At 41.4% G+C, this 25,475-nt stretch overlaps 1 pseudogene; it reads right to left on the bottom strand.

Moving 5' to 3' along the window:
* Positions 1 to 1,471: 1,471 nt before the first annotated feature.
* On the bottom strand, positions 1,472 to 20,673 carry LOC110893647 (annotated as a pseudogene).
* Between the last annotated feature and the right edge of the window lie 4,802 nt (positions 20,674 to 25,475).

The following is a 25,475-nucleotide window of genomic DNA, read 5'->3' as shown; positions in this document are numbered from 1 at the left end:
ACCTACTGGTTCTTGGACAAAGCTCGCCGGGTTGAACCGGCCCTGAAAGACAGGAGTAGGGTCGCTAAAAGAGTGGTGCAAAAGGGATCGCTGGAGAGGTATATACGAAGGTTGAGGGTTATCGGGCTCGTTTTCCGAATGCGGCCCAAAGGAGTGACGGTAAGAAGGTGTTGAACTGTGTGAGATAGACCGTCTAGCGGGCTCAAAGAGGTTCCTCCTGTTCCTCTGAGGTTCGGCACTCATCGTAGTGGAAGGAGCTCGTAGGTGCGAAGGTCTGGCCTTGTGATCATTGCGGGTAGTGATTGGCCCTTTGCCTCTTCCTCCTCTTATGATCATTGGTGGCATATTTCCTGATTTCACAATTGAAATAAATAACAAACAATAAAGGACAAACTAAAGCAACAATTTCGGGATCGTCCTAAGTTCTTGTCTAGACTCGATTACGTGCAATTGTGTCATTGAGATTAAACACAAAAGGCTAGTGTTTAATTCACTCAACGTTGGCTCTGATACCAACCTGTCACACCCCGATTTCCACACGTTTCACCGGTAGGCCCGGTGGGGAGTATCGTGACGTAGTTGGTAACATTACAGTCAAACAACACAATATTTAAATGCACAGCGGAAGCAAAAGATAGATATATTTCAACCGAATATTATTGTAATATCATGTATCACAAACGTTGGCTCTAATTGCGCCGTTTAATTAATAAAAGTTTCTTAATTGCGCTATTTAGCATAACTCCTATTCTAGACCTCGCATTGACATGAAATTTTAGGGACATGTTTAGAAATCAGTAACTAAGGTTAATCTCCTTTCACATATCCAAAATTCTCGTTTTAAGGTCAAAAGGGCATTATGGTCAACTTTTAAGCATATAACGGAAATGTGCAAATGACTCGGACAAACAACGAACCATTCACAGAGGGTCATACCATTATGTAACCTGGTCCTAAGGGAGTCCTAAGGCATATCTAAGTCATACTAAATCGGGTCAGAACTGAAGTCAAAGCAAAAGTTAAAGTTTTGCGACTTTCGGTTCCGAACCGGGTCAAAATAGTAAATTGTCGGATCAAACAAGCTTAGACCAGTTATAATACTTTTATCAAGTTACTAGTCTAAGATCTCGCGAGTTTCGCGGGTGGCTTAACACAAACATATAAATTAGTAAACTACAATGAGTTGAAAAAAGGAAGTAACGCAAAAATCACAAGTCATTAAAGACTTCTTTATACACCACATTTGACATTATTATTTTGCTACTACGTTTCATGAAGAAACTGCTCAAGTCAAAATCCATTATAATGGATGATAATTATAAAAAAAAAAACAGATGCAGGGACTCATGTTCCATTTCATTCCTTCATTAATCAGCACGAAGTTAACAAATATATATCTAAAACCAAATTTTTTCCAGCAACCGAAATGATTAAATGCAATGAAGGGTAAACAAACCTTATCAAACCAATTTCATGATCAAATGAGCGCCCGGACCCCAACTTGTTGCATATCTCTAAGCTTCCAAACTGGCATATGAGAACCTTCTTCTGCCTCCGTAAGCTGCATCTGTGACAACTCGAAATTTAGAACCTTTCGTTGTATCTTGATGTAACTTGCTACGTTACGTGGCTAGTTAACCTGTTAATTTAATGATATAAGTGAACATTCTATGTGATTAGGTGTTATGATTATGTGTTATGCTTGTATGTATGAGTGTGATTATGTGAACCAAGACACAAGGACACGACTCGAGACCATGCGGTCTCGAGTGAACAGTAACAGTTGGGCCGGTTGGGCCGTTTAATCACACCCGAAACCCATTAGGGTGCACCATGTAGAACTAGTATATATATTACACTCCTAGCCATCTTTGCCATTTTCTTGGGCAAACCATACACACTCTCCTACACACACACTCCCACATTCTCTCACTAAAACCCTAGAGAATCAAGCATCACCTCCCCTCCTATCTCTCGGATCAAATCGGAATCAACAAGAACTCGGTCAAGCTCATCACCAACACTCGGACACTCCATTTTATTCATCTTCTTTACCATCTCGGTGCCTTTCACAATCGGTTAGTGTTTCTAGATGCTCACTAGGTGTTTATGTGACTAATGATGCTACTTGCCTAGCATAAAATAGCATGATGATGTTCTTAATGTGTATGATGATGATAATCGGTTAACATGTCTTGATTTCGGATATATTGCATGATGGGTAATGATATCTTGTGTTTAAATGAGATTTAAACCATTAGTTGTTAATATTCATGAAACCGACTTGTATATGTGTATTAGATAGTATCATGTTAATCGGATTAGTGTAGAGTCGAGTTGAGGTGTTATGTGATGATTTGAAACCATTGGATGAGTATGTTCAAGTGTTTTGATGGTTATTCATGTTATGACTATGATTAATGCTAAAAACCCTAAAATATGATGAACAAGTTTGATGATCAACATGAACATGACTTGAATATATGAAGAACTTGTTGAGTATGATATGAATGTGTTATGAAAATTTGAAATCTGATTGTTTGATCCATTTTGGTTAATAACTAGACAAGAAAACATGTTTAGTGGATAGTACACAATTGTTGCATGAAATCAAAACTCTATTGGATAGTACACTGTGAAGGATCAGCAGGTGTCTAGTCGAGACCTTTGGTTTCGACTCGAGACCATAAACATGATAACTCGAGAACATAGATTGCGACACAGGTTGCGAGTCGAGAACCCCTAGTCTCGACTCGAGACCACACATGATCATCACACAAACATCATGACCCGAGACCATGCTTGCGAGTCCGGTTGCGACTCGAGACCAATACATGCATGACCCGAAACCACCTCGGTTGCGACTCGAGATCTTGTAAGCTACACTCGAGACCGCACAGTCTCGACTAGAGACCGCACAGTCTCGACTCGAGACCATATGCATGTACACACTATTTGGACTTCCACACTGCTACGGGCTTGGGTAATTGGGCCGGACTTATGGGCTTCTTGTGTTACTGTTGAATGCGTATTCTGGGCTTGCATGCTATTACGAGACCAACTGTTTGGGTCACACTTAGACTTTGGTTATTATATGAATGTTACTGTGGAACTCGTTGCGAACTGTTGTTGAACTGCCATGCTAGATATGTATGCCATGATTGTTACTTGTGTACAATACGTGTAGAACATACGTGCACTACTTGGATACAAACCTGACTCGAATGGTATCTATGTTAGGACGTAGTTGACCACTTACAACTTGATTGACTTTTCTGTGTATCTGCCGAGCAAACCAAGGTGAGTTCACACCCTCTACAAAGCATGGGATTCCCTGGGTTGGGAATGGGGTTAAGGAACGTAGATTCCTCGTCCTCCTTGGGTAGGACAGCAATGGTTCAGGAATGTAATTCCTCGTCCTCACGGACAGATAACTCGTACTAGACCAAAACTCTATCACGAAGTCCCTCCTTTTATATCGACTTAATCGCCGGGCCAATGGCGAGCGGGTCATTTGTTAGATAGCGCTATTTAGGTCTGACAAACCTCACACCGTGCCGTAGAGGACGGGCGTGAACTAATGGATCTGGGGCACGTCAATGATGATAGACATTGACAGTTTCAGGGCACATAAACATGACTACAGTCAGCAGTCGATATGGTAACGAGTCTAGTGTATACATGGGGTAGCCCCCACGGCCGAAATGCCAGATAACTAATACGGGGTAGCCCCCACGGCTGGATTGCCAGAGTAACCGGGAATAAACAAATCACGTTTTCAACTATGGGGTAACCCCCACGGCAGGATGCCAGATAAAGGAAACTGTTTTCGAAACAAACTAAAACAAACACCCAAATGTGAACTCACTCAACTTGTTGTTGACTCGTTACTACATGCTTTGCAGGACCATAGGTACTTAGCTGGAGCTTGCACGGAGGAGAGTCGTTGTGGGACATGGATAGCTGCGTGCCATGTTAAACTTCGAAATAATTGAACTTATGTTTTGGTTTTAAATCTTATGCTTCCGCTTGCAACTTAAACTATGTTTGGTTTTAAATCAGTGCTCAACGGTCCACAACGACGCTTCACTCCTGATTTGCGTGAAGTGTGTTATATTTTTGATGAGTATTTAAGCCCCTTTTTTTACACTTTTAGCCAAGTTTTAAATTTATAAAACACGATATTTACTAACACTAAACACACATATGGGCAAGTGCACCCATCGTGGACGTAGTATAGTGTTGGTAAGATACCGAGGTCGTCCAAGGACACAAGAGCTTTTAATACCGGTTTATCCTCAACGTCTAATCAAATCAAAAAGTTAGAAAAATGTTTTAAACTAAGAAAAATAAAAACTAACTAAATGCTGAAAATAAAAATAAAATAAAAACAGATAGACAAGATGAATCACTTGGATCCGACACGTGTATTAGTATAACCTTTGATTATTTTTGCACTTTTGCACTTGTTTAAGAGATTATCTTAGTTATTGTAGTAGGCCCCTCTTTTGAAGGCGACGTTACCCTCAACCCAGTAGTTTGAGTCAGCAAGGATACAATCCTAAAGGGTCGGATTATTGAAAGATAATGAATTAAGTTATTAATGCAAATTGTGGTAGGCCCCGCTTTTGGCAGTGACGTTACCCTCGGCTAAGTAGTCTGAGTCAGCAGGGATACAGTCCTAAATAGCCGGGTTATAGTATTAATAGTAGTTAACTTTTGAGGGGGTCAAAGAGTTTGGATCCCCGCCATCCAATACCTATGGGCATTGAAGGAGATCCTACTAAATTTGACCCAAGTCCCAAGCAGGACCTCTAAACGCTGAACAAGGGCAAGACCCTTACCAAACCGTTCCCTTAACCCCCGACCAGGTAGCCAACATACCTCCATATAGACCGTGGAGATATGAATGTTGAAAATCTTTTATTTTATATAGACAGTAAAATAATGCCAAGACACCACGGACAAACGATAAGGAAAGATCACCTTTAACATAAGTAACTAGTTATTAAAGTCATTAATACAAAACCAAATAAAAAGTGCAAAAGATTAAAAATAAAAAGTATTATACTAAACACTTGTCTTCACCAAGTGATGTAAGAGACTTAGGCAAACATGGCCTTGATTGTCAAGAACTCTTACGATCAATCTTGGATCCCGAGACGACTCACACACTCTACGATGGACAATGGATGATGGTGGTGGATGATGGTGTTAGGGTGGTGGTGGGTGATGGATGAAGTGTGAGAGAGGTGGTGTGCATGAGAGAGAATGAAACCAAGCTCCTCTATTTATAGGCTGAACAGAACGCTGGACACGGCCCCGTGTCCGCTGGACACGGCTCCGTGCCCGTCTGACATTCTCTCTCTTCATTAATTGTAATTCGCAATTACAATTAATGCGCCTGCTGTACTTTCACCACGCCCCCGTGCCCGCTGGACACGGCCCCGTGGTGGGCAATGGAAGCTTCTACTGGTTTGTCTTTTCTGCTGCTTCCTGGGCACGCCCCCGTGTTCGCTGGACACGGGGCGTGTTCAGACTCTGTTTCTTCTCCTTTGCTTTGGGAGGTGCCGTTGAGGGTCCGGGCAGTCTACTTTTGTTCCTTTTCTTGTATTTATGGTAGAATTAGTTGTCTTTTTGCTTCTTTTGTGATTTTGAGCTCATTTCATCCTGAAAATACAAAAGGAAGACAAAAACACTCTTTTTCCAACATTAGTACTTAAAAAGGGTTAGTTTTATGCCTTAATTGATGTGATTTATATGTTGCATTTTACACACATCAAATACCCCCACACTTGAACTTTTGCTTGTCCTCAAGCAAAACTCTTTAAATGTGGCTTACACTCCCAAATGGAATAGGTAGAAGAGAAGTTTTTAGCTTGTCCTAGAGTGTCGGGAATCCAAGGTCTTTGTAAGTTTTATTTTTATTTATTTACAATCCTATTCGTTATGATTTATTTTGAACGTTTCATAAGATAAATTACTTATTTGGGCATAGCATGCCTTATTAAAATTCCATTTATATACAAGTTCACATACCTCACGGGGGATCACTCAACACTCGGCCGAAGGTGTATATTTTAGTGAATCACTCGAGAGCGGCACGGAACTTACGCCTTCCATAGGCTTGCCAAGCAATCAATCCTCCTCCTTTTTAACTTTTTACCTTTGTAAATATCAAGAGGACTTTTGGGTGAAGGGTTAGGCTTGGGTTAAAGGTGGGTGGTTGGGTTAGTGGTTAGTAAAAAGGGCGAAAATCGTAAAAAGCGTCGGTTTTCGTAAAATACCTTGTTTTTAGTGACTTTTTATTTTGAAGTATTTCTCCAAACAAGCTTTTTTTTTATAGCTTTTGTTTGTTTTTGACTTCATCAAATTTTTGTTTTTTTTTTCACATGAAAAGGCGAGTTTACGAAAAACCGAGCTTGTTACTAAAATAAAGGGTGAAAAATAAAAAGGTTTTTGGTGGGTAAAAAGGGTTTTTGGGGTAATGAAATGAAAGGTTTAGGCTCAAAGGGGCTATCTAGGGGGATTTTTGGGTAGGTGATAAAAAATGAAAAATAATGGTTTTGAAAGAAAATGGTTAGTCCTAATGCCTCCATCATTTACTTACTTGGGTTTAAGTTGGTAAGGACCGGGAATGTATTGTCGTGGCAAGTTCTAGATTTGTAAGAACCGAGCGGCTATTCACAAAAGAAACGAAAAATGAGCATTTAGTCTAAATATGTATATTTTTATGCTCAATAAAGGCTCAAAACTCACTTTTGTGGGAATGGGTTTTTAATGTGACCAAGTATATATAATCAAATTTTTAACTAGACTTGTTATGCCGTTTCATAATTTTCTTATGTTGGTTCTTTTTTTATCACGACGCTATCGGTTGTAAACTTGTAAAAATATAACCTTTTTAGAACTTGTTATTCCCAACTTAAACTAAGACAAGTAAATAAAAAAAAACTGAAAAAGTTTTTGAAAAAATTTGGGGTGTTTAGCGGTTCCAATAGAGTTTTGTGTAAGGCTTGTGTTTAGAATTTTGCAAAATTTCAAGGTTTTAGCATCCCCCCACACTTAATTTACACATTGTCCTCAATGTGTCCAAAAATAATGTTTTTGGTTGATTAGAATGTGTAAAAGTGGGTTTAAAAGCAAAGTTTTGTGTTACTGGCATCCTGGACACGGCCCCGTGTTGACCGGGCACGGCCCCGTGGTCAAGTGCCAGTAACAAAAATTAGAGAATTGAAACAGAAGCCTGGACACGGGGGCGTGTCCGCTGAACACGGCCCGTGTCCAGTTACCTGAACTGGGTGATTTTCTGCAGGGGGCTCAGCACGGGGCCGTGTTGGTTGGGCACGGCCCGTGTTGAGCCTTCTGTGATGGAGATTTGTGTCGGGTTGCTCTGTTCTTTGTGCATGGTTCCATTTTTCTCGTTCCCTTTTTCATCCATTACCACCATGAGTGTGTTTTATACTCAAGACAACCATCAATCATAAAAACCATCATAGCATTGCGAAAATAGATATTACATAAAGTTAGCTAAATAACTAGGGGATACATGAGGTTATCATAAGGGTTCTACTTATTTAGGAAAATTTCGGGAATAGCTTCCTGATGCAGAAACACTCTCTAGCCTATGGCTCCTCGGTTATCACTCAAAGCCATTCTTCTATCTCCCTTGGGAGGTAGAAGGTAGCTTCATTCTCTTCGGTGTCTTGAGGAGGAGCGCTCACCGGAACTCCTTGCACCACCCTTGGTTGAGGCACTTGGTGCATGGCGTGCCATTCGGCTGGAATGATAACCTCGGGTACTACATTCCACGCCCTTTGGGTTATCACCGGAACCAAAGGCGGGGAAGCGAGAAGGTTTAACCTTTGGTGCAGGAGGTTTACTTCTCGCAGGCAGCCCTCCAAGCCTACCGTCAGATGGTTAATACGGTCCACCAATGCTTCTTCTACACCCGTCATCTCGTCTATGGCTTCCCTTAAAGCGTAAACGTAGTTTACTAGGGAATCCTCCGCCGTGGACGACCTCCTTCCATTTCGGTTATTTCTCGAAGATGCTCACTGTTTCTGCTGGCCATTTTCTGCGAAATAAGCCGAAGATAACTAAACTTTTGCAAAACAGTACCTCGAACACGGCGCCGTGCTCAGCGAGCACGGCCTCGTGTTCAGCTGTCTGCAGGATTTTTGTCCAACGATTCTAGGTTTTTAAATTATTTTAATATACTTTTATTATGTTTTAAGCTCAGATAATTTAAAACAAAGTTATAGAACTAACTTTTAGACAAGAATCCGTAGCCAAAAATCTTACAAACTTTTCATAGAAGGTTGGAATCATGGATTTCCAAGCTTCCATGGAGGTGATGTTTGAAAAATTTTTGGAAGAAGGAGAAATGAACAAAAGTGGAAAAGACAAGATGGTCCTTAGGAACCTTCTTTTAGCACTTACCTAGGATGGTATATGTGAAGATCCCAGGAATCTCTGCTTGGTGAAGTGGTAAAAAATGAGCAGGATTCAGGCTGCATTTAAAGAAAACGACAGCACACTGGACACGGCCCCGTGTCCGCTGGACACGGCCCCGTGTGCAGAGAAAATCCTGACACATTTTCTCCGTATTCTGACAGAATCAGCAGAAAATCTTCTGAGTGAACACGGGGGCGTGTTGACCAGGCACGGCTCCGTGTCGGAGGGCTGTTTTATGAAGTTTTGTCTTTACTAAGGAGCTAATTCCTATCGGGTGGCTCTTGACTTGTTGGAACAACCCCAAAGTGCCTAAGATACCTTAATTGTCCTATACTAAGGCGAGAACGCAAGAGGTTGTCGGTGAGGGTAATTCCTATTTTCATTCTAGGTGGACAAGTCTAACCCTTTCCCGGGCTCTCGTTAAAGAAGGTGTATGCCGAATCGCTCAGGTCTATGTATGCACCGAACGAGGTCGATGGGGAGTCCTTCACGGCACAATCGGCACAGGGACGACTATCGTCCACGTCTTTTCTAGGTAAGAAGGTATTTTCGGGAGCAACGAGGTTGTTGGAATGCGGTTCCAACATTTCCTCATGGTCATCATCTTGGGATGGATCTAAAAAATCCTTCCTAAGTTCTTTTGACCAATTGAGAAGTAGTTCTTCTAGTTGAAATAACTCGTCAAGGAGCATTTCTCCTAGAATATCTGGATGGGCGCATTTGAGGGAGAAATAGTGCTTATTTTTACATTCGCCCCTCTTAAGGCTACAAGGAATCGGTGGGTCTATATAGCGGGGCCTATAAGTGAGAAAATAACATTTTAATTCCTCATGTTCGCCTCCACATATTCGACACCACAAACCATAAGAGTGCCGAAAGTAAAAAAGAATTACTATCACTCATGTTTGTGTCAGAAATTACCAACCGCCGGGATCTAACGGTTCTGTTTTCAGCAACTGAATCTTGGGCACGGGGGCGTGTTGAGTGGACACGGCCCCGTGTTCAGCCTACTGTCTGACTTAAAACAGGATTGCCAGTTCCAATGATTGAGCACGGGGCGTGTTCAGCAGGCACGGCCCCGTGTTGAGCTCTGCAGAAGCTGAAAAACTAAAAAAAATCCTAAAAAAAAAATTAAAGAAAAATAAAAATATGATTAGGCCGCTGATTCCTAACTTTCTTAAAATCCTTGTGTCCCCGGCAACGGCGCCAAAAACTTGATGTGCGTGAAGTGTGTTATATTTTTGATGAGTATTTAAGCCCCTTTTTTTACACTTTTAGCCAAGTTTTAAATTTATAAAACACGATATTTACTAACACTAAACACACATATGGGCAAGTGCACCCATCGTGGACGTAGTATAGTGTTGGTAAGATACCGAGGTCGTCCAAGGACACAAGAGCTTTTAATACCGGTTTATCCTCAACGTCTAATCAAATCAAAAAGTTAGAAAAATGTTTTAAACTAAGAAAAATAAAAACTAACTAAATGCTGAAAATAAAAATAAAATAAAAACAGATAGACAAGATGAATCGCTTGGATCTGACACGTGTATTAGTATAACCTTTGATTATTTTTGCACTTTTGCACTTGTTTAAGAGATTATCTTAGTTATTGTAGTAGGCCCCTCTTTTGAAGGCGACGTTACCCTCAACCCAGTAGTTTGAGTCAGCAAGGATATAATCCTAAAGGGTCGGATTATTGAAAGATAATGAATTAAGTTATTAATGCAAATTGTGGTAGGCCCCGCTTTTGGCGGTAACGTTACCCTCGGCTAAGTAGTCTGAGTCAGCAGGGATACAGTCCTAAATAGCCGGGTTATAGTATTAATAGTAGTTAACTTATGAGGGGGTCAAAAAGTTTGGATCCCCGCCATCCAATACCTATGGGCATTGAAGGAGATCCTACTAAATTTGACCCAGGTCCCAAGCAGGACCTCTAAACGCTGAACAAGGGCAAGACCCTTACCAAACCGTTCCCTTAACCCCCGACCAGGTAGCCAACATACCTCCATATAGACCGTGGAGATATGAATGGTGAAAATCTTTTATTTTATATAGACAGTAAAATAATGCCAAGACACCACGGACAAACGATAAGGAAAGATCACCTTCAACATAAGTAACTAGTTATTAAAGTCATTAATACAAAACCAAATAAAAAGTGCAAAAGATTAAAAATAAAAAGTATTATACTAAACACTTGTCTTCACCAAGTGATGTAAGAGACTTAGGCAAACATGGCCTTGATTGTCAAGAACTCTTACGATCAATCTTGGATCCCGAGACGACTCACACACTCTACGATGGACAATGGATGATGGTGGTGGATGATGGTGTTAGGGTGGTGGTGGGTGATGGATGAAGTGTGAGAGAGGTGGTGTGCCAAGGGATGAGAGAGAATGAAACCAAGCTCCTCTATTTATAGGCTGAACAGAAGGCTGGACACGGCCCCGTGTCCGCTGGACACGGCCCCGTGCCCGTCTGACATTCTCTCTCTTCATTAATTGTAATTCGCAATTACAATTAATGCGCCTGCTGTACTTTCACCACGCCCCCGTGCCCGCTGGACACGGCCCCGTGGTGGGCAATGGAAGCTTCTACTGGTTTGTCTTTTCTGCTGCTTCCTGGGCACGCCCCCGTGTTCGCTGGACACGGGGCGTGTTCAGACTCTGTATCTTCTCCTTTGCTTTGGGAGGTGCCGTTGAGGGTCCGGGCAGTCTACTTTTGTTCCTTTTCTTGTATTTATGGTAGAATTAGTTGTCTTTTTGCTTCTTTTGTGATTTTGAGCTCATTTCATCCTGAAAATACAAAAGGAAGACAAAAACACTCTTTTTCCAACATTAGTACTTAAAAAGGGTTAGTTTTATGCCTTAATTGATGTGATTTATATGTTGCATTTTACACATATCAACTCCACATGCAAGGCTCGACATTCTAGGTGATATGATCCATGTATATATTGCCTACTTCTTAGTTGCATAGTACATTGCTTATGGTATGATTGGTTAGTATAACTACTATTGCTTGAACACATGTGTGCTTACTCCCTTCTGTCATCGCACTATCGCGAACCTCTCTCACTCATGTTTCCCTCTTGTATGAAGATCATGAGTGGACGCGTTAACATGACTCAAGCCCAGTTGACGGCTCTGATCAACGAACGAGTTGCCGCAGCACTTGCAGCTGCATACGCAGGAGGTATATCCTGCAGTCCGAACTCATTCTAGGATCTTTAGGATCCTACTCTCGTGAAACAACCTTTGTGTTAAACTCTGTCTTTTCTTTCGCCCACGATAGGTCAACATGCTCAGCCACCGGTGTGCACCTTTAAGACCTTTATGGACTGCCGACCCACTACTTTTAGCGGAACTGAAGGAGCAGTAGGTTTCCTCCACTGGTTTGAGAAACTAGAATCTGTCTTTGAAATGTGCGAATGCCCTGAAGCGCGCAGGGTGAAGTATGCTACCGGTACTCTCGAGGGTTTAGCCCTCACGTGGTGGAACGCTCAAGTTCAAATGCTGGGGTTGGTTGCTGCCAACGCCACCCCATGGGAAACTTTCAAGGAAATGATCAGGGAGGAATACTGCAGTCGTGATGACATTCATAAGCTGGAAGACGAGTTCTACAACCTCAAGATGACGGGGTCAGAAATTGAGGCGTATACTAAGAGATCGCATGAGCTTGCCTTATTGTGTCCTACTATGGTGGACCCTCCATTTAAGCGAATTGAACTCTTTCTCAAGGGGTTGGTGCCAGAAATCCAAACTTATGTGACTTCAGCAAACCTGGCCACTATCCAGCAGGTTGTTCAGTTGGCTCACCGTCTTACTGATCAGGCGGTGGAGCAGAACAAGTTACCAAAGCGTATAAGCGCTACAGCTACTTCGGGTGCTTCTAGTGACAGCAAGAGGAAATGGGATGGAGCTTCAAGCAAGGGTTCAACTTCTGTGCAATCTCAGTCTCAGCAGAGAAAGACTGATGACTACAAGAGCCCCAGTCAGCAATCGTCTGGTGGTCAAAGTCATGGTGGGTACAAAGGGAATCACCCCAAATGCAATCGCTGCAACCTACACCACAGTGGGCCATGAACCAGGGGCAACTGTCATCGGTGCAACAAGCCTGGTCACGCTGCAAAGGATTGCAGGAGTTTATACCCCGCGAAACAGAATCGTCAGCAAGCTCAACAGAATCAGCGGCAGCAACAGGGTAACAACAAAGGGTGCTTTCAGTGCGGAGCTGAAGGCCACTTCAAGAAAGATTGTCCCCAACTGAACCAGAACCAGAACAACAACAACAACAATCAGGGGAACGGTAACAATGGGAACCACAACAACAACAATGGTGCCAGGGGGCGGGTGTTCGTGATTGGCCAAGGTGAAGCAAGGAATGACCCCAACGTGGTGACGGGTAAGTTCCTCCTCGACGACTTTTATGTTACAGTTTTATTTGATTCGGGTGCCGATACTAGCTATGTGTCACTAGAAGTTAGTCAAATGCTTAAGCGTATTCCAACACCCTTGAGCAACAAGCACACTGTAGAGCTAGCTAATGGTAAGAGTTTGGAGGCCTCACACGTAGTCAAAGGTTGTAAACTGGTTCTCGCTAACCAGACCTTCTCTATTGACCTTATTCCTATCGTCTTGGGTAGTTTCGACGTTGTCATTGGGATGGATTGGTTATCCCAACACCGAACAGAGATTCTTTGCAACGAGAAGATCGTTCGTATTCTTGGTTCCGGTAGTGAACCTCTCATAATTCGTGGCGACAAGAGAAGTGCTGTTGAGAACATCATCTCTCTCCTTAAGGCCCAAAACTGCTTACGAAAGGGCCACACTGCCGTTTTGGCTCTTGTTACTGACACCTCGGAGAAAGAAAAGAAGATAGAAGATTTTCCAGTTGTATGTGACTATCCTGAGGTATTCCCTGAGGAATTACCTGGTCTTCCACCCCATCGCCAAGTCGGGTTTCAGATTGAACTAGCTCCTGGAGCTGCGCCTATAGCTCGTGCACCTTATCGTTTAGCCCCATCGGAGTTGGAGGAACTCTCTACACAACTACAAGAACTCTTGGATAAGGGTTTCATTCGTCCAATTTCATCGCCCTGGGGAGCCCCAGTGTTATTTGTGAAGAAGAAAGATGGTACCTTCAGAATGTGTATCGACTATCGTGAACTCAACAAGGTGACTGTGAAGAATCGTTATCCTCTACCACATATTGACGACTTGTTCGACCAGTTGCAGGGGTCGAGCTACTATTCAAAGATCGATCTGAGATCGGGATATCACCAGCTGAGAGTTCGAGAAGAGGATGTCTCTAAGACAGCCTTTAGAACTCGTTATGGGCACTATGAGTTTTTGGTCATGCCGTTTGGGCTGACAAACGCACCTGCGGTTTTCATGGACTTGATGAACTGAGTGTGCAAGCCATACCTGGACAAATTCGTTATAGTCTTCATCGACGACATTCTGATCTATTCTAAGAGTCAGGAGGAACACAAGCAGCATCTACGACTTATTCTGGAACTCCTTCGAACCGAACAGCTTTACGCAAAGTTCTCGAAATGCGACTTCTGGCTTCGTGAGGTCCATTTCCTAGGCCACGTGGTAAACAAGGATGGGATTCACGTTGATCCATCCAAGGTAGACTCTATTAAGAACTGGCCTGCACCTCGTACACCAAAGGAAATTCGCCAATTCTTGGGATTGGCAGGTTACTACAGGAGGTTCATTAAGGATTTTTCTAAGATCGCACAGCCTCTCACCTCGCTAACGCAGAAAGGCGTTGTTTATCGCTGGGGAAGTGCACAAGAGTTAGCCTTTCAGCACCTAAAGGATAGACTTTGTAGTGCACCTATTCTTTCACTGCCAGAGGGCACAGACGATTTTGTGGTTTACTGCGACGCATCAATTCAAGGCCTTGGTTGTGTATTGATGCAACGAGATAAAGTTATAGCCTACGCCTCACGCCAACTCAAAGTTCATGAGAATAACTACACTACACACGATTTAGAGCTGGGAGCTGTTGTTTTCGCACTTAAGTTATGGCGACATTACCTGTACGGTACCAAGTGTGCCATCTACACCGACCACAGGAGCCTAGAGCACATATTCAAGCAGAAGGAACTGAATATGCGGCAACGACGATGGGTCGAGCTACTGAATGACTACGAGTGCTCCATCAGGTATCACCCGGGCAAGGCCAATGTTGTGGCTGACGCCCTCAGTCGAAAGGACACTGCGCCTAAGTGCGTGAGAGCTTTACAACTCACGATCCATTCTAGTCTTCCTTCCCAAATACGAGCTGCTCAGATAGAAGCACTGAAACCAGAAAACGTCAGGGCTGAAGCCCTATGCGGGTCAAGACAACGCTTAGAACAGAAGGAAGACGGTGCTTACTACGTAACAGGACGCATTTGGGTTCCACTCTATGGCAACCTACGAGAGCTTGTGATGGATGAGGCACACAAGTCCCGCTACTCGGTACACCCTGGTTCGGATAAGATGTACCACGATATTAAAACTACGTATTGGTGGCCTAGCATGAAGGCCCACATAGCAACTTACGTCAGCAAGTGTTTGACTTGTGCGCGAGTCAAGATAGAATATCAGAAACCCTCAGGTCTACTTCAACAACCAGAGATACCACAATGGAAATGGGAGCAAATTTCCATGGATTCACGTTGATCCATCCAAGGTAGACTCTATTAAGAACTGGCCTGCACCTCGCACACCAAAGGAAATTCGCCAATTCTTGGGATTGGCAGGTTACTACAGGAGGTTCATTAAGGATTTTTCTAAGATCGCACAGCCTCTCACCTCGCTAACACAGAAAGGCGTTGTTTATCGCTGGGGAAGTGCACAAGAGTTAGCCTTTCAGCACCTAAAGGATAGACTTTGTAGTGCACCTATTCTTTCACTGCCAGAGGGCACAGACGATTTTGTGGTTTACTGCGACGCATCAATTCAAGGCCTTGGTTGTGTATTGATGCAACGAGATAAAGTTATAGCCTACGCCTCACGCCAACTCAAAGTTCATGAGAATAACTACACTACACACGATTTAGAGCTGGGAGCTGTTGTTTTCGCACTTAAGTTATGGCGACATTACCTGTACGGTACCAAGTGTGCCATCTACACCGACCACAGGAGCCTAGAGCACATATTCAAGCAAAAGGAACTGAATATGCGGCAACGACGATGGGTCGAGCTACTGAATGACTACGAGTGCTCCATCAGGTATCACCCGGGCAAGGCCAATGTTGTGGCTGACGCCCTCAGTCGAAAGGACACTGCGCCTAAGCGCGTGAGAGCTTTACAACTCACGATCCATTCTAGTCTTCCTTCCCAAATACGAGCTGCTCAGATAGAAGCACTGAAACCAGAAAACGTCAGGGCTGAAGCCCTATGCGGGTCAAGACAACGCTTAGAACAGAAGGAAGACGGTGCTTACTACGTAACAGGACGCATTTGGGTTCCACTCTATGGAAACCTACGAGAGCTTGTGATGGATGAGGCACACAAGTCCCGCTACTCGGTACACCCTGGTTCGGATAAGATGTACCACGATATTAAAACTACGTATTGGTGGCCTAGCATGAAGGCCCACATAGCAACTTACGTCAGCAAGTGTTTGACTTGTGCGCGAGTCAAGATAGAATATCAGAAACCCTCAGGTCTACTTCAACAACCAGAGATACCACAATGGAAATGGGAGCAAATTTCCATGGATTTCGTTACTAGCCTACCTAGATCTCAGCGCGGAAACGATACTATTTGGGTGATCGTGGATCGACTCACAAAATCCGCACACTTTTTGGCGATTAAGGAAACGGATAAATTCTCCACTCTAGCGGAAATATACCTCAAGGAAGTTGTCTCGAGGCACGGGGTGCCCACCTCTATTATCTCCGATCGAGATGCATGTTTTACTTCAGAGCTGTGGCAAGCAATGCACAAGTCCTTTGGCTCACGTTTAGATATGAGCACAGCGTATCACCCTCAGACGGACGGGCAGTCCGAGCGCACTATTCAGACCTTAGAAGACATGCTTCGTGCGTGTGTAATCGACTTTGGCAACAGCTGGGAAAAGCATCTGCCACTTGTGGAATTCTCGTACAATAACAGCTACCACACCAGCATTAAAGCTGCTCCGTTTGAGGCATTGTACGGGCGTAAATGCCGGTCACCTCTTTGTTGGGCAGAGGTGGGGGATAGTCAAATCACTGGTCCGGAACACGTGGTGGACACTACTGAACGGATTGCTCAAATACGACAACGCATGGCGGCCGCTCGTGACCGTCAGAAAGCCTACGCCGATAAGGGCAGGAAACCACTTGAGCTCCAGGTTGGGGAGCGGGTACTACTCAAAGTTTCACCCTGGAAGGGTGTGGTTCGTTTTGGTAAACGAGGCAAACTCAACCCACGATACGTTGGACCATTTGAAATCATTGAGAAGATAGGCAGGGTGGCCTACAGACTAAACTTACCAGCAGAACTCGGTGCAGTTCACAACGTTTTTCACGTGTCGAATCTGAAGAAGTGTCTGTCAGATGAGACCCACATAGTTCCTCTGAAGGAACTCACTATCGACGAGCAGTTACGATTCGTCGAGGAACCAGTTGAAATCATGGACCAGGATGTTAAGGTCCTCAAGAGCACTAGAATACCTCTCGTTCGAGTTCGTTGGAACTCACGTCGCGGCCCAGAGTTCACCTGGGAGCGCGAAGATCAGATGAAACAAAAGTATCCCCAACTGTTCGCAAATAGTATGACCACTACTGAGGCTGAAGCTACGGAATTTCGGGACGAAATTCCAGATCAACGGGGGGAGGATGTGACACCCCAGGAAAACCGGGAAAACCATACAACTTAGCTAGCTTCCTCAGTGAGTGCTTATCAAATTTCAGGACGAAATTTCTTTCAACTTGGGGATGATGTGACAACTCGAAATTTAGAACCTTTCGTTGTATCGTGATGTAACTTGCTTGAACGTTACGTGACTAGTTAACCTGTTAATTTAATGATATAAGTGAACATTCTATGTGATTAGGTGTTATGATTATGTGTTATGCTTGTATGTATGAGTGTGATTATGTGAACCAAGACACAAGGACACGACTCGAGACCATGCGGTTTCGAGTGAACAGTAACAGTTGGGCCGGTTGGGCCGTTTAATCACACCCGAAACCCATTAGGGTGCACCATGTAGAACTAGTATATATATTACACTCCTAGCCATCTTTGCCATTTTCTTGGGCAAACCATACACACTCTCCTACACACACACTCCCACATTCTCTCACTAAAACCCTAGGGAATCGAGCATCACCTCCCCTCCTATCTCTCGGATCAAATCGGAATCAACAAGAACTCGGTCAAGCTCATCACCAACACTCAGACACTCCATTTTATTCATCTTCTTTACCATCTCGGTGCCTTTCACAATCGGTTAGTGTTTCTAGATGCTCACTAGGTGTTTATGTGACTAATGATGCTACTTGCCTAGCATAAAATAGCATGATGATGTTCTTAATGTGTATGATGATGATAATCAGTTAACATGTTTTGATTTCGGATATATTGCATGATGGGTAATGATATCTTGTGTTTAAATGAGATTTAAACCATTAGTTGTTAATATTCATGAAATCGGCTTGCATATGTGTATTAGATAGTATCATGTTAATCGGATTAGTGTAGAGTCGAGTTGAGGTGTTATGTGATGATTTGAAACCATTGGATGACTATGTTCAAGTGTTTTGATGGTTATTCATGTTATGACTATGATTAATGCTAAAAACCCTAAAATATGATGAACAAGTTTGATGATCAACATGAACATGACTTGAATATATGAAGAACTTGTTGAGTATGATATGAATGTGTTATGAAAATTTGAAATCTGATTGTTTGATCCATTTTGGTTAATAACTAGACAAGAAAACATGTTTAGTGGATAGTACACAATTGTTGCATGAAATCAAAACTCTATTGGATAGTACACTGTGAAGGATCAGCAGGTGTCCAGTCGAGACCTTTGGTTTCGACTCGAGACCATAAACATGATAACTCGAGAACATAGATTGCGACACAGGTTGCGAGTCGAGAACCCCTAGTCTCGACTCGAGACCACACATGATCATCACACAAACATCATGACCCGAGACCATGCTTGCGAGTCCGGTTGCGACTCGAGACCAATACATGCATGACCCGAAACCACCTCGGTTGCGACTCGAGATCTTGTAAGCAACACTCAAGACCGCACAGTCTCGACTAGAGACCGCACAGTCTCGACTCGAGACCATATGCATGTACACACTATTTGGACTTCCACACTGCTACGGGCTTGGGTAATTGGGCCGGACTTATGGGCTTCTTGTGTTACTGTTGAATGCGTATTCTGGGCTTGCATGCTATTACGAGACCAACTGTTTGGGTCACACTTAGACTTTGGTTATTATATGAATGTTACTGTGGAACTCGTTGCGAACTGTTGTTGAACTGCCATGCTAGATATGTATGCCATGATTGTTACTTGTGTACAATACGTGTAGAACATACGTGCACTACTTGGATACAAACCTGACTCGAATGGTATCTATGTTAGGACGTAGTTGACCACTTACAACTTGATTGACTTTTCTGTGTATCTGCCGAGCAAACCAAGGTGAGTTCACACCCTCTACAAAGCATGGGATTCCCTGGGTTGGGAATGGGGTTAAGGAACGTAGATTCCTCGTCCTCCTTGGGTAGGACAGCAATGGTTCAGGAATGTAATTCCTCGTCCTCACGGACAGATAACTCGTACTAGACCAAAACTCTATCACGAAGTCCCTCCTTTTATATCGACTTAATCGCCGGGCCAATGGCGAGCGGGTCATTTGTTAGATAGCGCTATTTAGGTCTGACAAACCTCACACCGTGCCGCAGAGGACGGGCGTGAACTAATGGATCTGGGGCACGTCAATGATGATAGACATTGACAGTTTCAGGGCACATAAACATGACTACAGTCAGCAGTCGATATGGTAACGAGTCTAGTGTATACATGGGGTAGCCCCCACGGCCGAAATGCCAGATAACTAATACGGGGTAGCCCCCACGGCTGGATTGCCAGAGTAACCGGGAATAAATAAATCACGTTTTCAACTATGGGGTAACCCCCACGGCAGGATGCCAGATAAAGGAAACTGTTTTCGAAACAAACTAAAACAAACACCCAACTGTGAACTCACTCAACTTGTTGTTGACTCGTTACTACATGCTTTGCAGGACCATAGGTACTTAGCTGGAGCTTGCACGGAGGAGAGTCGTTGTGGGACATGGATAGCTGCGTGCCATGTTAAACTTGGAAATAATTGAACTTATGTTTTGGTTTTAAATCTTATGCTTCCGCTTGCAACTTAAACTATGTTTTGTTTGAACACCAATTGTATTGGTTGGATTTTTATAACCACTTATATGCCTGTTCAATATGATTGGTGGCTGGATCCTGGTCAGTCACTCCTCCAAGCGGTAGTACTCTGCAGGTGGATTTTGGGGGTGTGACAGCATCGCCCACAAATAATGAACTGTGTGGATAGTATCCTGCAAAACCAAATCATTGACCAACAGGGTCAAAGTCAAAGACAGTCAACCAACGAAAGCATGACCTTCTTGACAATGAAACTTGTAGCAAATTACCTTGCCTCCTTCTGTTATTTCACCAAGTCTATCTCATACATAATACACTTGTTTTGTATGAAACTGTACAGCCAAAGTTACCCCAACTTAGTACAAACTTAAGTACCTTTTTTTTCTTTTTTTAATCGAATTGAAAAAATTGCGTACCCCGACAATAATTAAAGGACCGTCGCCCATCATTTTGGTCTCTCTTATGTCGACTTCAGATATATGTAATATCTGCATCATTAGAGACATTAGCAAATCCAGCCACAGTTCTTAACTTAAAATCTACTGTATTTGTTCTTTGCTTTGTGGAATGTATAAGTAATTAACGACTAACCTTGTTGTCACAAAAAGTGCCCTGCATCTCACAAACTTGATATTCGGCTTTACATCTCTCAATTATTTCAGGGGAACAATATTTCTCCAGTACCTCGGTTTCTCCTCTGATGTAGGCCTTGAGGACGGAATTCACAATTTCTTGGACATCAGATACAAAGTCGGTACTAATGAAATCATTACTATGGTCTTGCCTCCTAAACACCCGCATGAAACTAAAAAACTGAGCATACGCAAACACTCTTGTAGGTTAATAATCAATCTTGAAGCTAAATAAACATCTATATTAAAGGTTTATCACATGAAAATCACATGGTCAAAGAAAGTTTAACGACTAATAGTCGAATGAAAATATTACTCTTGAATAATGACAAAACTAAGGGAACTGTATAGAAAAATCAATGATTCAATTGTACCATAATTTGTAATTGTGGCATTGTTTGTTTCACGCATAACTGGCCTTTAAGTAGAATTGAGAAAACAATCACTCGGATAAACGACTTACACATTCCAATATAATGAACGAACTTTAGTTGAGACTAATAACATCAATAACAACTCAATATAATCTTGAATTTATAACTCAAACACTACCAATCCTTAACTTCCTGTCAATCACATACATAATTAGATTCATTAACAACAGAAACCGAAATAAAAAAAAAATACAAAGAACCAATAAATACGTAGCCGAAAACTGAAAAAAAGGATATAAACTTACTATATTTGCATCATAGAACTCAAAGGACTTATCCAGCACCAACAACAGTTTTTTGCAAAAGCTTCAGATAACCGATCACATCAGTTTGAAAGCCAGGTACATGTATAGTTGAGATGATTTTCAGTTTCTATATCCTCTTCAACAAATGGTTGTCTTTGAACTCTTAATTCAAAAAATCCACTATATACCCAAAGTTACCTGTAATAACTATAAACATCCACTATATTATAGCAAAAATCAAACGTAAGAACAGAGAAAGTTTATTATTTAAAATCAGTAGTAAAATCAAACGTATAAAGTCGTTTTAAGCGATTTCCGGGTTATACAGGAAATCTGAGTTTTCTGATCAGGTTATAAAGTTCAAAATACTTTATTTATTATTTAAAATCAGTAGCAATTGGATTCGTGTCAAAATACTATGTAGAGCTCATTTTTATGTCCGAAAAGGGTATATTCGGTATTTACCGAATCAAGGTCATAACCTTAGGTTATGAGCAGTTTAAAAATAATTAAAAATCCCCAAATATTATATTACATCAGTGTGTAAAAGGTTTGGTGTCGAAATTTGGGTTTAGATAGGCTTTATGCTAATTGCGCCGTTTAATTAATAGAAGTTTCTTAATTGCGCTATTTAGCATAACTCCTATTCTAGACCTCGCATTGACATGAAATTTTAGGGACATGTTTAGAAATCAGTAACTAAGGTTAATCGCCTTTAACATATCCAAAATTCTCGTTTTAAGGTCAAAAGGGCATTATGGTCAACTTTTAAGCATATAACGGAAATGTGCAAATGACTCGGACAAACAACGAACCAGTCACAGAGGGTCATACCATTATGTAACCTGGTCCTAAGGGAGTCCTAAGGCATATCTAAGTCATACTAAATCGGGTCAGAACTGAAGTCAAAGGAAAAGTTAAAGTTTTGCGACTTTCGGTTCCGAACCGGGTCAAAATAGTAAATTGTCGGATCAAACAAGCTTAGACCAGTTATAATACTTTTATCAAGTTATATGAGTGATAAAATAGGTTACATGCCTTCTACATTGTTAATTATGCATTAATCCGAAAATTAAGGTTCTGTTGACTTTTTCTAAGCAACTTTGACCCGACATTTGAACTTGTTAGAGCGGGAATTAGAGGGTGCCCTTTTAAGGGTTTAATGCCCACATAATTAACAACATATAACTACCTTTGATTCGACTAATCACTGGACCAATATTGATTAATCGTTAAGTCAACCGTTAATTACGACGGTTTGACTTTTAAGCTAAAACTAAGCAAAAACTTAACTAAGAAGGGATAAGCACACTTACTGAAGTCTAATGAACGAACAGAGATGCTTAGAGAAGGCTCTTGAGCTCCAGAGATGATCAGAAATGCAGATGGAAGGTGTGGTTACAAAGTTGTAACACAAGGGCTTTATATAGTGATTCTTGATGCATAAGATCATGACAACTAGGTCTACTAGTGACAATTAGGGGTCGCCCATGCTGAGCAATAATGGTTTTAAGTCGGTTACAAGGCTGAACAGTGCTGCTGCCAACTTTTTCTGACAGAAATCATACCTTTACGCGGCCCGCCTGAATCTTTCTGACAGAAATCATATCTTTCTTCTGTCAACGCGGCCCGCATAAGCTCTTGACAACCTTTACGCGGCCCGCCTGAGACCTGTTGTAAGATTTTCAAATCTTTTCAATTATTACAGCTTGGCTCTTGGCTTTTCGAAGGGGTAACTTTGCATTATAAGCCCTTTTTATTTACGTATAAGGGCCTCGAGACTTTTACCCACATTCTTAAGTCCTCAGTTACATTGTTACTACCCGAAAAGTCATAACTTTCAATGTTGACGCTTTCAACCCCTCATGTACGCATTTGATCATAACTTTCTCATTTTATAACGAAACCTTATGAAATTTATATCGTGCATTCTAGTGAGCATAATTTACCGTTACAAAGTCTCGGGTTTGCTAAAGGGTCACTCAGAGGTATAACTTAAACATGTTGACACATTTAACCCCTGTAGTTTGTAATCTCTCACTTTCTTCCACTTTTAGTTCCGTATGATCCATGATTCATTCGTTTGAAGGTACGAGCATCATGTAGGGTTACTGTAAAGTATATTTACCCCTTGTTGACATTTTAAACCCTTGAATTCACATACTTTCTATGTTTGTTAACTTTAGTCCCTCTATAGTATTTATTATCACGTTCAAACTTATGACACGTGTCAATACATTATAGGACGTAAATTTTCGAGGTGTTACAGTTTACACTGGTAAATACAATTAACTGACTCATTTGAAAAATGTTTAAGAAACTTTGGTTTAAGTGCACAAGGCACGAAAATCTTTTATAACTTGGGACAGTTATGTTTTTAATCTTGTATACAGATTTACATGTTTGTCATACATATGGGGCCTAGGTATAGAAGCCGAGACATGATTAACCGACACACCACTTTTATAAACCCACAAAGGAGTTATCCTCAACCTTGTGGGTATAATTTATCATTTTGCAACTGCCAAGTTTATGCCTACACCCCGTGCATAGGTCGTGCCCGTTTGCAATTAAATAAGCCGAGGATATCCAAGACACGGTCGCATTAACCCCCAATGTTTATGTTATCAAACAATACAGATTAAAACGGGTTATGCGGATTTGTTAGTCACAATCCGACCAAGTGATCCCATACCCGACCAAGCGGTAATAATTTACCGTATCCCAAGCCCGTATAAGGGAAAATAAGTTAAAAGTATTTACCTGAGCTAATAGTCGATTCAAAGCAAGGTTTAAATAACTCAGCCGTATAATTCGCTAGTTAAGTGTAGGTAGCTTTTACTGGGAGGCTCTAATCTAGAATGAAGGTAATATTAACCTATTAGAATGCTAACGGGTCCTATTTAAGTCGTAGACTTAGACCGGTTAGCATAAAGAACAGTTTACGGTATAATACGCTAGTTTAAGCGATGACTGGAATGGAATGTAATTTAGACCCAACAAGTACGAAGACTTGTATAATATGGGTAAACTAATTACATTCTGGATTTTGAGGTTTAAATGATAAGGTTACACCTGTTTCGGTTAATTTATGCAAACTAGTCATAAACCGAACCGAGCTCGTATAGGCATTAACGGGTAACCGAATGAGTCATATACAAGTTCCATATATTATTATGCTTAAAATATGTTATGACATCAGTAGGATATCAACATGTATGCCCATAAAGGTTTTAAAACCGAATTAAGCCCCATAATTTTATGATTTATAAAAGGAGCTTGCAAGTAATCTGATGTCAAGGTCATAAAAATTCTGTAAAAATATTTAATTTATGATATATTAACAGTAGGATATCAAATATATGTGTGGTTCATGCTTTATGACCAAACTATGCACCGTAGGGGCATTTTGGACATTTCACACATAGTTTTAAGGAATTATTTGGGGTTCTGAGTTCATGACATATACCTACTGTAAAAATATTAAAAATGGTTTATAAAATCAGTAGGTAACAAGTCTTGGGTGCTAAGTATGGTTTAAAACCATATTATGCACCTAATTAGCGTAAAAGTCGGTAAATGACGATAATTTTGACGTTTATGTAATTCTGATGTTATGACCAGCTTTGAATAGTCAAAATATTTTATTTTTTTTATAACATATCAGTAGCAAAAAGGTTTTGCATGTTTATTATATTTAAAATCTATTTTAAATGCAAAAGGGTATTATCGTCATTTAATAACTTTGTACAAGAACTTGAAGTTAAAGTCAGTATATAATCTGACTTAACATCCTAGTAATTCCTAAATATGATGTCACAACAGTAGGTAATGGGTTTTATGTCAAAAATATGTTTAAAACTTAATTTGCATGCAAAAGAGCATTTTAGTCCTTATAAAAGCATGTTTTACCGTTAATTATATAACTTCAGTTTATGACCAGAATGTTAATGTCAAAATATGCTAAACATATTTACAAATTAGTACATATCTCATTTGCATGCTCATTTATACTTAAAACCTTATTTTTACACAAAGGGCATATTAGTCAAAATTAAGCATAATAACGGAATTAAGTAAACAAACTCAGATTACTATGTGACCATGTAATATAACCTCAGAGGGTTATACTACAACATAATATGGTCACAAAGAAACTTTAAGACATAAAGAAAGTATACTAATTCAGGTCAGAACTGAAAGTCAAGTTTTTGCGACTTTCGGTTGCGAACCGACCTTAAACCTAGAATTGTAGGGTTGACCATGTTTATACATGTTCTAATAATATTTAC

This window comes from Helianthus annuus, chromosome 12, assembly GCF_002127325.2.
Source record: "Helianthus annuus cultivar XRQ/B chromosome 12, HanXRQr2.0-SUNRISE, whole genome shotgun sequence".
Classification (NCBI taxonomy): domain Eukaryota; kingdom Viridiplantae; phylum Streptophyta; class Magnoliopsida; order Asterales; family Asteraceae; genus Helianthus; species Helianthus annuus.
This window is presented reverse-complemented; position numbering and strand designations above follow the sequence as displayed.